The sequence below is a fragment of the Corvus brachyrhynchos genome, unplaced genomic scaffold, assembly GCF_000691975.1.
Source record: "Corvus brachyrhynchos isolate BGI_N302 unplaced genomic scaffold, ASM69197v1 scaffold48, whole genome shotgun sequence".
Taxonomy (NCBI): Eukaryota; Metazoa; Chordata; class Aves; order Passeriformes; family Corvidae; genus Corvus; species Corvus brachyrhynchos.
Window position 1 is genome coordinate 5,766,470 of NW_008240027.1, and position 12,330 is coordinate 5,778,799.

At 38.5% G+C, this 12,330-nt stretch overlaps 1 long non-coding RNA gene across 1 annotated transcript in view; it reads right to left on the bottom strand.

Moving 5' to 3' along the window:
* LOC108448977 overlaps positions 1 to 12,324 on the bottom strand; it is a 29,550-nt gene extending 17,226 nt beyond the window's left edge. Inside the window, exon 1 of the long non-coding RNA XR_001865059.1 lies at positions 12,118 to 12,324. This is a non-coding gene — a long non-coding RNA (uncharacterized LOC108448977). The remainder of the gene's footprint in view (positions 1 to 12,117) is intronic.
* Between the last annotated feature and the right edge of the window lie 6 nt (positions 12,325 to 12,330).

The window sequence follows — 12,330 nt, forward strand, 5'->3', positions numbered from 1 at the left end:
GTTGAAAGAAATCCCCATCTCACAGTATTATCTGCACATTAAAATGCAGTTCAAGAATCTTAAAATACACTCATCTCTAGTTTAAATATATATTTCCAAGCTTACTGTCATGGAAAGTTTTCAACTGCAGCAGACTCATTTGTAATATGACCATAATTCAACTACACATGTGAGTTTTATTTAACTGTATTTAAACTAATGCTTTAAGTTTAGAATGTGTCCTATGAATATTTTAACATCTGTAATGTCAGATTCAACACTGTAATAGCCAATACTGTGAACACTTGAAGAAATTACCTGTGGAACATGTCACACAGGGTTTACTCACACTACTTAAACATTAAGCAACAGGAAACTTTGTATGCTTTTGTAAATCAAGAAAAGGGGAAAGTAAAAAGCTATTTTTACATGTAAGTATTTGTATACTGACTATTTCCTATTGTATATTTGTATATATAAATCTATATTTTATATGTTCATTGCATATATATTCTCTCATCAGCGGCTCCAACTCTTAGGATGGGGAGGAAATCTCTTCACCAGTATTCCTTCTCCTGATCATTGGTTTCTTGGTCCTGTTGGTGGGTGATTCCAGGGTATCATCTCTGTTGCCCTTTCTATTTTCTACCATAAATGCAGCTCTCTGATTTTATTTTTTAATATAGCTCAGCTTTCACTGCTTACTTTAGTACTCTAAGTATTCATTCTGGTTGTCAGACAAAGGCTGGGGCCATGCTTATGATCTTGGATAAACATCTGTATTCAAATACAGGCTTTGTCCCAGACTTCTTGCATGACTTTATGTCTCACCTTCCTGTTTGGAAAATGAGAACAATAGTATTTTCCTACTCCCTTTCTTGACTGACTTTCTTGAAAGCTGTTGAGATGAATATTCCCGTTTTCAATTTATTTCTATATTTCTTTGAAGAAGAGGTGCCCAAAGTGTCTGAAAACTACAGGCTGTGATATACAAGTAATTAAAAGTGGCTGTTTCTTGTCCCTGAAGTTTAAAATCAGTTGTAGGCTGATACAGCATGGGATGAAATCAAAAGGTGAAAAAGGGTCATGGTTGGATGAAGAGCTGTAGTAGCAAAACCAGATTTATCACCATATGCATCTTTTCAGTTCAGATGGGTGTCTGGATATATGGAAAGCTAATAAAAAATTGTAATGCAGGATTTGAAGAATGCAGGAAATGCAGAATTAGGGAGAATGTTCCACACATATTGTACAGGGCAGCCTGGGAAATTCTATCATTCCCTTGAGGGAAGAGGAACTGAAAGAAGAACATCAGCCAATTGAACTGGTGTTTAGAAGGTTTCTGGGTTAATAGAAAACTGCTATGAAAGTGCTGCACATGGAAATTGTTTGGGCTGGACAGACTTATATGGAAGTGTCCTCATAAAGCAGAGCATTTCTCCCCCCAGTGTTTCTCCCTTGTTCATGTGCAAGGTGGTTTTAAAGCCTGAGAAAGTTTCTAAGATAATTAATACTTGCCAATTCACCATAAACGTGTTGTAAAAGATGTGCTTCATCCTGAAGCTCTTTGAAGAGTGCTTGCATGCTGCATGAAACAATATCACAAAGGGTAGCTAAGAAAAGTACAGTTCTAAGAACATCTATATGTACACAAAATTGAGAACACAATTAGAGTTCAGTTGTCACAGAGCAAAGTGAAATTGTTGCTCTCTGCTTGGATTTGCACTAAGAGCTGATCCACTTTAGAAACATTGCAGCAGGCTTCATTCATACTAGAGAAAATGAACATCAGTTCCCTTATTTAAATGAGCCTGTCTTTAGCAGAAGTTAAAAATGCATATTTACATGATTTTTATTTTATGAGTAAGGAACTGTGACCACCGTGTTAAAGATGATTCTGCAAAGAAATTACTTGGTTGAAATCTGTTAAAAATCAGCTGTGGTACTAAAGAAAGAGCGTAGGACTTGGATGTGTATAAGGGACCTTGGTGGTTCACCTTCTGGGAGCAGTTAAGACATCAGCTGAGAGTCACTTATTAATTCTTTAAGATAAAACCTACTACAGTTTACCTGAATGTAATCATACCCTAATTGCTTATTCATACAAGCAGTCCTATTTTAATCAACTACTCATGTGTATAAAACAAGCAGGGAGTTTACCTGAAGTTTTTAAAATGCTTTTTCACATTGAGGCTAATAGAGAAATGCTCAAAAATAGTTTGGCATTTTTTTTGCCATCAGTGAGCTAAGAAGTCACCAAAAGTTTCTTTTAAAATTAGGGGGATTTAATAAACTTGTTAAAAAAAAGAGGGGAAAAAAGGCATAAATGGCTTGGTTTTAATAAACATTTAAATTTTAATATACTTTATGTTGCATTACCTTCTGACTTTTTTTTCAAAGTAGAGCAGAAATTTTCATTAAAGAATATCTTTTTTGACTGGCTAATTACTATTCATGGATAATTGACTGAATAAGATTAAAAAGTGTTGTTTTTTCTCTCCAAACTGACACAACAGACATGATCCCAACCTTTTCATCCCCATTAGATGTCCAGGTCACATCCTTCTGCTTATACCAAGGCCTCTTCTCAGAGAGAGAAAAATTAGTCTATACATCCAGCCAAATTCCCTTTCCATCTGGGCTGGGAGGCTCCATCTGCAGACTGCTCCTATCAGTTACATCAGTAAATGGGAAGAACTGATGGAGAGCTCTACTTAGGAGCAGATGGTGTTCCAACTTCTAAAAAATGCCCCTAAAGTGCTTTAGGCAAGGAGTACCCGTTGATCTCTCCTGGAAGTACTTTACTAAAGTATTCAGTTTCTTCAAATGCCTTTAGTTCCTGTGTAGAATAATTGTCCTACTCTCTCTAGTAGGAATTATCAGCAATGGGAAAACATGGCCTTTACAGGAAAAAATAGAGGCAAATTCTGTGTTGTTAAATATTTCCACATAAACAACACCAGGGGTGAAGAAGTGCCTGACACAAATTATCTGAACACTCACTGATTTAGGAATCTCTGAGGACTCACTTCAAAACTAATGGAAGTGGCTTTGGCAAGTTCATGAATACTGCACCTACCCCAGAGTAAAATCTTTGCACTCCTGGGTGCTAAGGTGAGCAGTATTTTGGCTGGGAAGTACCATGTGCACATAATGCTTTGCAGAATTAATAAAGAGAAGCCCATCCAACTCCTGGCAGGCTGGTGCTGATGGTCTTTCATTATTCACCTGTTTGTGGGCTGGACTGAAGTAGAACCTCACACAAAGATAGCTGGCAGCAGAGCACAGATGCTCAACCAGAAGACATGTCCAGGTAAGTAAGAATTAAATAAGTAATCCCTTGTGAATATAGATGGATATAGATGCCCGTAGTAAGTAGAAAATCAGAAGCACTTTGCATATTGATGCTTATCATTTGCTGTCTTTTGTCCTGCATGTATGCCAGAAATAGTGTGTTTTTAGTTGTGCTCAGGCAAGCCTGGGGTTTGTTCATGATGAACCACAGGAGTGAATCTCTGTGGTAGTACCACACAGGAGCTCTCTGTGGGCATTGTAATGTACTGTGAACAACTGTCATGTATTTACTAAAAAAAGTCCTGTTTTTCCTGACTATATTCAGTTCCTTTGTGGAGGAAACATTTTTATCAGATGTGTCCCATTCTGTTCCTTCTTTCTTGAGAGGATGCACAGGAATGGAACTTAACCACAGAGGAGTGAAGCCAGCCACCAGATTCATATATATTTTTGTGGGTATTGCTATGATGTATATAGCTAAAGTCACAGGGAAAGGGAAGTAAACCTTGTACAGCATAATCTACAGAAGTCTTGTGTGTCTGTTCTGGGTTAGTTTCCTAGGCAAACCCTCTAAAAGGGGTTGAAGGAGAAAGAGAAGGTCTCTCTCCATTGAAAGACAGGACTTCTGTGGAAACTGTAATACTGTGTTTGGCACATCTGCGCCTGCTCCCCCAGCTTTTGCAGGTCCCCACCCAGCTGCAGCTTTGGGCCCTTTCCAGCCCCATTGGAGAAGAATTCTCCGTCTGACTAATGCAGCCTGTGATCCACACAAAGCCTGCCCATCCTCTCCTTCTGTGGATCAGGAAAGTGCTGAATTTGCCCTGGGGGTGCAGAGTGTCAGAGCAGGGATACACTTTCCAGTCAGCAGAATGATTTGCTTGGGCCACAGTCTCACCTCAGGTGCTGAACTCAGTTTCTTTGAATATGATAGGAAAGATATCACTGGGTTTTGTTATTGTTTGTATGATTAACTCACAAAGAGTCACTATTTTATGGGTGTCTTAAGCAGCTGATTTCATGTCTTTTTTTACATTGCTTTTGCTATTTCTGGGAATTCCTCAAAATATGCAGCAATCAGCATCTGCCTGCTGTTCTCATTTACTGGCCATAAAGAGACTGTAAACTTGAACTAATGCATGTTCTTACCATGTATTATGCATGATAGGATGTTAGACATTTTATTCTCCACTATAATAAATAATGTAAGTTTTGTGTAAACTTAGTTCAAGCAGCAGAAGTAGTACTTTTTCTTTCTCTCATATCATATGTTGCCCAGAGCACTTTGCTGGAGTTCTGAAAGTGCCATTAGCAGCTGGCAGTAAATAAACTGTTGAAACCAGTCAGGAAATAATTACCAAATTTGACATTTTTCACTGAAATATCAGAAATAGTTCAGCTTGCTTTTGTGAACCTACTCTGGCACTCACAATCACAATTCTGTGTTGTGCTCTAAGGAAATCTCACATCCTGAGTGTAACTCAGGAATGACTTTTTTGATACAGATATTTTTAAGAGGTTTGGAGGGCAGTGATCCCAAAGTTTTTATATTTATGGGAGTATCTTTTTAATAGGAATTGAACATACAGAAGATTGTCTAAGATGCCTGCAGAGTTTTTCATATTGTTGCTACTGAAAATAGTATTTCTGAAGATGGCCAAAGGAAAAACAAACTGTGTGCCCGCTGCTCTTCTGGCTGATCACCTGTGCCCTCCTCCTACACAGACACACTCACACGTCTGCAAACACAATGAGTGTCCGTAGGGAAGGTCCTTTTTTTATCAGTTAGGGGCAGGTAAGAACAACTAAGACTAATCTACATGGTAAATACAGCTTATAGTACTTGTTGATTAATGTTTATTCTGTGTATTTCCAAAGCCTGTGTCTGTGTTAGCAAAGAATTAGCTTAGCTGGATAGGATCTGTAGCCTGAAACTCTTGGTGCTAAGGACCTGATCTCTGCACCGATCTCCAGTTTGATCCCATGAGCTGAATGCCACTACTGATTGGAGCACATCCTTTTTTCCATCCAAAAGGAATCTGGTGCACATGCTTAGGAATGCTCCATCATGCAAACTAAAGCTCATTAAGTGAGGCCACTGTACTGAACTGTCCCACAGGAAAGTGGAATTCCTGCTAGACTGTCTTACAGCTCAGGCTTTGCATGGGTATTTTTTCCATGGGTATTTTTCTTTCAAATCTGAGATCTGATTCCTCCTGTCAGACATGGTAACCCAGGGCTCCTGATTCTTCCTAAATTTACCATCCAAATGTGCTCAATAAGTCCTAAGGTATAGGACAAAGTGATCCAGCATGGGTACAGCATGGCAAGTGCTTTGTTTGATGAAGAGTTAATGTGATTCTGCTCGTGGATGTAATTTTATCCTGGACGTGCTGGATGCTTGCTAATGCATGCATTGTTTTTATATACGGCAAGACACATAAAAATTCCCTTTATAATTTTCCCAGGGTAATTTCATTCTTGTGGCCTTCCAGTTGTATCTGTATATGTGTGCATATGTGCATGTATATACAGTGTGCAAGCGTTCTTCTGTTCTTAGAAAGTTGCTACTATATGCTGCTAACATAAACTTTTTTAGGCAGTTCATGATACACAGTTCTTTGTACATGTATTCTTTGATTGCCTTTTTGTAATGCTGACAAGTGTACTGATAGCAGATACCACTGTGAACTTAGAAAACTTTCATACTATTTATACTTATTTTATATGTTTTGCCATGTGTTTTCTTGCTATATGTTACTTAGTTTTTGCTCCCATTTGGAGAATGTGCTTCAATGTATTTGCAAAATTGTGCCTGGATTATTTTAAAACATTAATAAATGTATACAATTTTCCAATTGTCTGACATAATTTATGTATGATTTTGTGCAAAATACTTTTATTCTTGTTTATGTATATGCCACTATAATAACATCTGACAGTTCACTGAACTTAAGGAAACAAAGATTTTTTTTCTCAAAAGTGTTATAAATCAGCTGCACACACTTTAAAGACGTTTTAGGGCACCTGCCCTAAAAATATTCAGTAATGTTGGGTAAACTTAGCCATAAAACCTACACTTACAATAACTCATGATTGTATTTCTGTGTATTAAAACACATTGCAGGCACAAATGCACTTTGTGGAAAAGGTCCATTGGATGCTGTCCATAAAGGGCACATCCTTCCCAGAGTGTAGTGCTCTCAGGGGTGAAGCCACTGAAACCCCAGGAATGGACATTGAGCACATAGAGAGCCATGTAAGTTTGAAGGGCTGGGGGAGAGATCGCATCTCAGGAGAAGGTGCAAACCTCTACTCGCAGCTACAGTGTTGACAAGAGTGTGAGGATGTGATTTTTCTTCCCCAGTGGACCCCATGGTGCTAAGGGAGGAAGAGAACTAGAACTCATTCAGCCTCTGGTCTCTAACTTTCCTATTTTCCTGTTCCCAGCTAAGAACACGCTTCAAGCTGTAAATTTTAACTTGGGCTGTATGTGCTGAAGTAAACACATGTAGAGTATCTGGGTTTGTGAAATGACTGGAGATTCTGGGTGTAGTTGCCAGCACTGGCATACGTAATGCAGCAACTGCTACCAACTAATTTTGGGTTGGATTCTGGTATATACCACTTAGAACTGGGCTATTTTGCCAGCTACCACAGTGAGGGAAATGAAAAGAGTATTTCTGTGATAAGGGTACGACTAAATAAAGGGAAGAAATGCCTTTCACATGCTCAGCTTTGAGGGTCCTTCAAGTCTGATACCCCGCCAAAGGGCTTGTTAAGAATTTGTGTGTTACTTTTTCAGGCATACTCTCTGCATAAACCAAAATGTTCACTTCAGAGCTATTACAGTGTGAGCTCTGAATGCATATTAGTAGCATGACGTAATATTGATTCATTTTGTCCTTTTTCCATGCAGGATGGTTGGATATATTACTGTTGAAGTACATCCAGTCTTGATAGTAGTGACATGGGATGGGAATGTGAGTTTATTTGACTACTTGTCATAGGACCAGATAATCAAGTAAAAAACAGTTTAATTGTTGAATTAGACCTCTTAGAGCTTTCAAACCCCCACGGAATAGCCAGCCTAGACCCCTGAAGCTTTTGCTCCTGTGACTTTACATTTGGATCTTATTTTATTCGTTTGCACCAGATCACCCAGTAATTCTTGTCAACAGTTTCAGTGATATTTTCTTTTTGTTACTGATTTCTTCTGTAATGACTGAGTCTTCTGCAAACCTTTGTGTTTTCTTCTAAATTATTGATAAAATTGTGAACTAGTGTATGCCCGTGAAGCTATCCCAGCAGAATACCTATTCTGTGATCATTCTCCATTTAAATTTCCATTTTGAAATGTCACTTAACAAGTTCTCCATTCATTTAATGTGAGACATGTCAGTTTTGTATTATCATGTTTTCTTGACTCAAATGTCATGAATACCACATCAAATGTCATATAGAATCAAAGTGTATCAACAGTGTTGTCTTTCACTTGTACTCAAAATCGGAAAAAAAGCCAGCAAATGTGTTTGACAGTATCTATTTTCCATATTGCACTTAGATTGGCATTTAGCATATTTCTCCTCTTTAATTACTTAGTAATTGAGTCCCCTGTCAGCCATTCCATTACTTTGCTCCAGATCAATTTCAGACTGACAGGACTGTAATTATCTAGGTCATTAAGTTTATCCTTCTTAAATATTAACACAACATATGTTTTCTTCCAGCTTTCTGGAACCTTCCCAATTGTTCCGAGGCTTAGCAAAAAGCAGTGATAATAGTAGAGATTCTGCAGTCAGCTCTTGAACAAATCTTGGATACAAGTTACCTGAAGTTTCCCAAAAATTTTTTTTGTGGCCTGGTAGTTTATCATCCTCATAGAGTATCATCAATTCTCTGTCTTTTCCTTAAATACAAGGATACTGAACACAAATACTTATTGAACACTTCTTTCTTGTCTTTATTACTCTTAACAAATCTTCCACTTCAATCTGATAAAGAACTGGTACCATTGTCAGTTAGTAATGATTTTGAAAAATATTGTCCTCAATTCTCTGGCCATAAATTTCTCCTTACAACTTGGCTACACTTATTGGAGGAATTATATACATAAAGCCTTAGTTCTACTCCATATTCAATATTATTAACCTTTTCTCATTTCATTGATTTACAATTAAGTAGAGGCTTTCATTAACCCTTTGATCTAGATATTTTTTGAACCCATACAACTTTCTTTCCTGATTTTTCAGCCAATAAATGTTTGTATTTTCCAAATATTGACCTGTTCTCTCTCCTAGCTGATTCTCCTTTTCAATAACTTTCAGGCTGGTAAAAAGACTGCACCATCCATGTAACTGTGTGGGCTTCATTCTCTTTGTGCCCGTAAAGAGCAATCAATCATAGCCACTAATATTAATTCACTTTTCTTACCAACTACCTCTGATTATGTTTCATTATTTCAGAGATGTTATCTCACATAAATTTCTCATTCTTGGAGAGTTCTCTATTTTGGTTTAAGAAATGTTCATACAGAGTGTTCAAAAATTCAGCAGATGAAATTCAGCATCATGAAACTTCAGGCATATGTCAGGCAGGCTGCAGTCTCAGATGATTGTGCAGTTTTTTTGCTCCTACACATTATAGAAGGTGCAAAGGCATCCAGTCATCCTGCTGTCTTCTATGATTTGGTGATTTGCAGACAGCAGCTACTATCCCATCTAGTGTTTTATCTGTTAGAGTATTGATCCACTGCATTCACATCATTTGCTTCTGAGCTGCCAGTGTCCTGAAAACAGACTGTGGCTCTTTTACTGTAGAGTGCCACTCTTCTTCTCCTTCTCTCTACTCGATCTTTCTAAAAATAGGTTATAACCATTGATTTTAATGTTTCAGTTATGCAGTTCTACCAGCTACACTGAATTTATAAATATGTAATTTTAATTCCTTTCTTTTTTTACCCAGACTATCTGGTATTGTTTTATAGAAAATCTTTTTATAGAAAATACTTTTACATTCTTCATGAATTTTGGTTTTGCCAGCTTAATTTCATCCAGAAAGACTGGGGGGTTTTTGTTGGATTTGGCTGCTTTTTTTGTCAATTCCTCTTTTAGTACTTATGTTTAGCCTCTTTCCTAGCAGGCTGTTTGCCTTTCTACAGAACAGGAGACCACCTAAATGGTGTCATCTTTTCACCTGCATCAAAAGACACATGCTCCATGTTCAGAATCTTTTTTTCCTGTCTTCCTTCATTCACCAGCCAAGGATAATATCCTGGAGGATCACACAGATGTTCTTCTTTTTAAGCAGTGTTCAGGGTTCCCTGACCTTGTCTAGGATCTGTGAGACAGTCCCTATGCTGCAGAGTCACTGATGCATTCAGTCTTTCCAGTCGTCTTTAATCTCCAGCCTTTCCCCTGAATTGGTTGGGCTACACATGATCCCTAACTGTCCTTTTTTGAAAAACACTTCTGCCTCTGGAGAATTCTGAAATTTGGATGGGGGTGAATTGGAGATGGAGGGAAGCTATCTGTTTTCAAATGAAAGTGTAGACTGTGTTAATGCATCTGCTCAGGCCCTTCTGTTTATTGTTGCACAGAGTAACCAGACCTCTGTGGGCTGCTCAATCCCTGGGCTAGCAGCTCCCATCTCTCCTCGGGACTGGCAGAATTTGGGAACTAGGGAGTCTGGGTTCTGAGACTGTGTGTAAAGTGAGCAAACGAACTGTCAAAAAATGAAACATTAAGATTTGGCTTGTTTTGTCGTAAGATTGATCAAAGTCTGCGTGTTTGTATGGGAGATTTAAATTACAATCAGCTAGCATTCTTCACTGGCAAAAGGAAAACATTCTACCAGAGAATTTCTGATTAACTCTTCTCCTGTCCAGAGGAGAGCTATCTAAATTAATTGTCTTTGACAGGTGAGGTCTGTCCTCATTTTGGTGCAGGAGATAAGGTACTGGTTACAACACAACTGGGTAGACTTGCACAGCTTTTTAATTACAACAAAAGCACTTATCACAAATGTCTTGTAAACTGCCTGTCAACAGTGCTTGGATTGCAGCTGCCTGGCCTTGAGGTTTGATGGCTTACCTCTTTGACTAGTGCCTCATAGTTCATCAAGCCCTTCTGCATAGGCCTTAAAATAAGGTTAATCAAATCAATTTGGTCTCACATTGCCTTTTTTTTTTGTCAGCACTCCAGAAAAAATGCTCAGTTCATTGTTTTGACACACTACAAGTTGCATTGCTTCATCATCTTAGTGACCTGATAGGTGAAAGACACTTGATGTATGGTGATGTCACCTGGTAAAAAGTCTGATTGCAGCCTTGCCCTGTGTAATAGTTCTGCAGAACTAGGAAGGGAGCTAAGCAAATGCTTCCCCTGAAGATACTGTGTAGAAACTAAAAATCTTCCAGCGCCTAATTTCGCAGGATAAATCCACATGGTACAGTACAAGCCCCATGCCATGCAGAGATATTCCTCCTGGCTTTGAATGAACAAAACTTGTCTGCATACAAATGCCAAACCATTTGTTACATTTTCACAGGGAAAAACATGAAAAAAATCTGTTGGAGCACAGCCCTGCAGCTCCTGGTTTCTCTGGCCTGTGCTGTGAACAACAGGTTGAGTTACTTGGAATTGTGAATCACTTGGTATTGTGTTGATTAATTCACACACTCACATAAACACACAAAATGGCATGGTAAAAATGTCATACACTAAAACATCACAGATCTCATCACAGAGTCACTGTCATGTACTGTTTTTCTACAAGTGTTGTGGAAGGAAGGGGAAGCAGCAGAGTCTGTACTGCACAACTGGCTGAAAGCTGTGTGCAGTAAGCACCTTGAGAACATCAAGTGATTGTGAAGGGAATTACTGTGAACACTATAATGATTTTATTTTTTGTTATTTCTTCATGCTGTCTTGAAAAAGATCAGTTCTTTTCATCAGCACCTCAAAGATTCTTCCCCAAAAACGTACGAAGCAGACTGACAAAGAGGTTCTCAAAAGCGGTTTCAGTTACATGAAAAGAAGCAGTGGGAATTTAAGAGGGGCAGAGAAAAGAGTGAATATTTAAACTAAGGACATTGAGACCTAAAATTCCAGTGCTTTATGTACTGTACTTCTCACTGGTATCAATGGGAACACTTACTTAAAACTTAGTACAGGATTCAGGGAGTTTCCTTCATATCTGCAAATGACTATAAAGCACAGAGAAAGAAGAGGCCAGCCTTTTTCTGGTGTGACACCTTTGTTTTATCTTTCATGATAATTGAAAAGGCAACGAGCTTTAGTGATGGTTCAAGTGTCAGAATTCACTTTTTTTATTTTCCCCCCAGGAAAAAGAGGACCAGGGAGTCAAACTGCATCATTTTTCAAGGGCAGCCTTGCAGTCCTTGGGAGTTTTAAAATGTGGAAAGTACTGTATTAATTTGAGTGCATCAGTAGTGAATGGGATAATTTAACAGCACCTTCCGCTCTCAAGTATTTCTTTTCTTGAATAGATTATTAGACAGCAAAGGTTGAGGATACAAACCTTGAATCATGAAAGCTTGTGTACATGTTGAAGAGGTATTACAATGAATTATAAGCACTGGTAATAGTTTAGAATCCAAAGGGCTGGTGACCTTTGCTTTTAAAAACATGCTTTAAATGTTATCATTCTACAGCACCGTCTTCTCAGCTCTATCTCCTAAATGCTTTTGGACACACAGACCATGGGATTAATTATATACTGCAAGCAACAATTCATGAATATTTAACACACTCATTTATACTTAATGAATAAATTTGCATTTTGACAGTGTTATTTAATGTGGTTTAAGGAAAAACTGCTCATTACCTTTCAATTTTGTAGATTAGGAGAATGTAATTGGAATGATAAGGTAGGGGAGAGGCTGCATGGTTGTTCGCGCGGTTTGTTCCCACAGGTTTTTGATCAAAACGGCTCCGTTCGGTTTGTTCGGGGGAAGTTTGTCCGTCTCAGTTCCTTCATCCCGCTCCCTGCGGGGAGGCCGAAGCAGCGAGGGCTGAGCTGGGAGGCAGCTGCCCGACG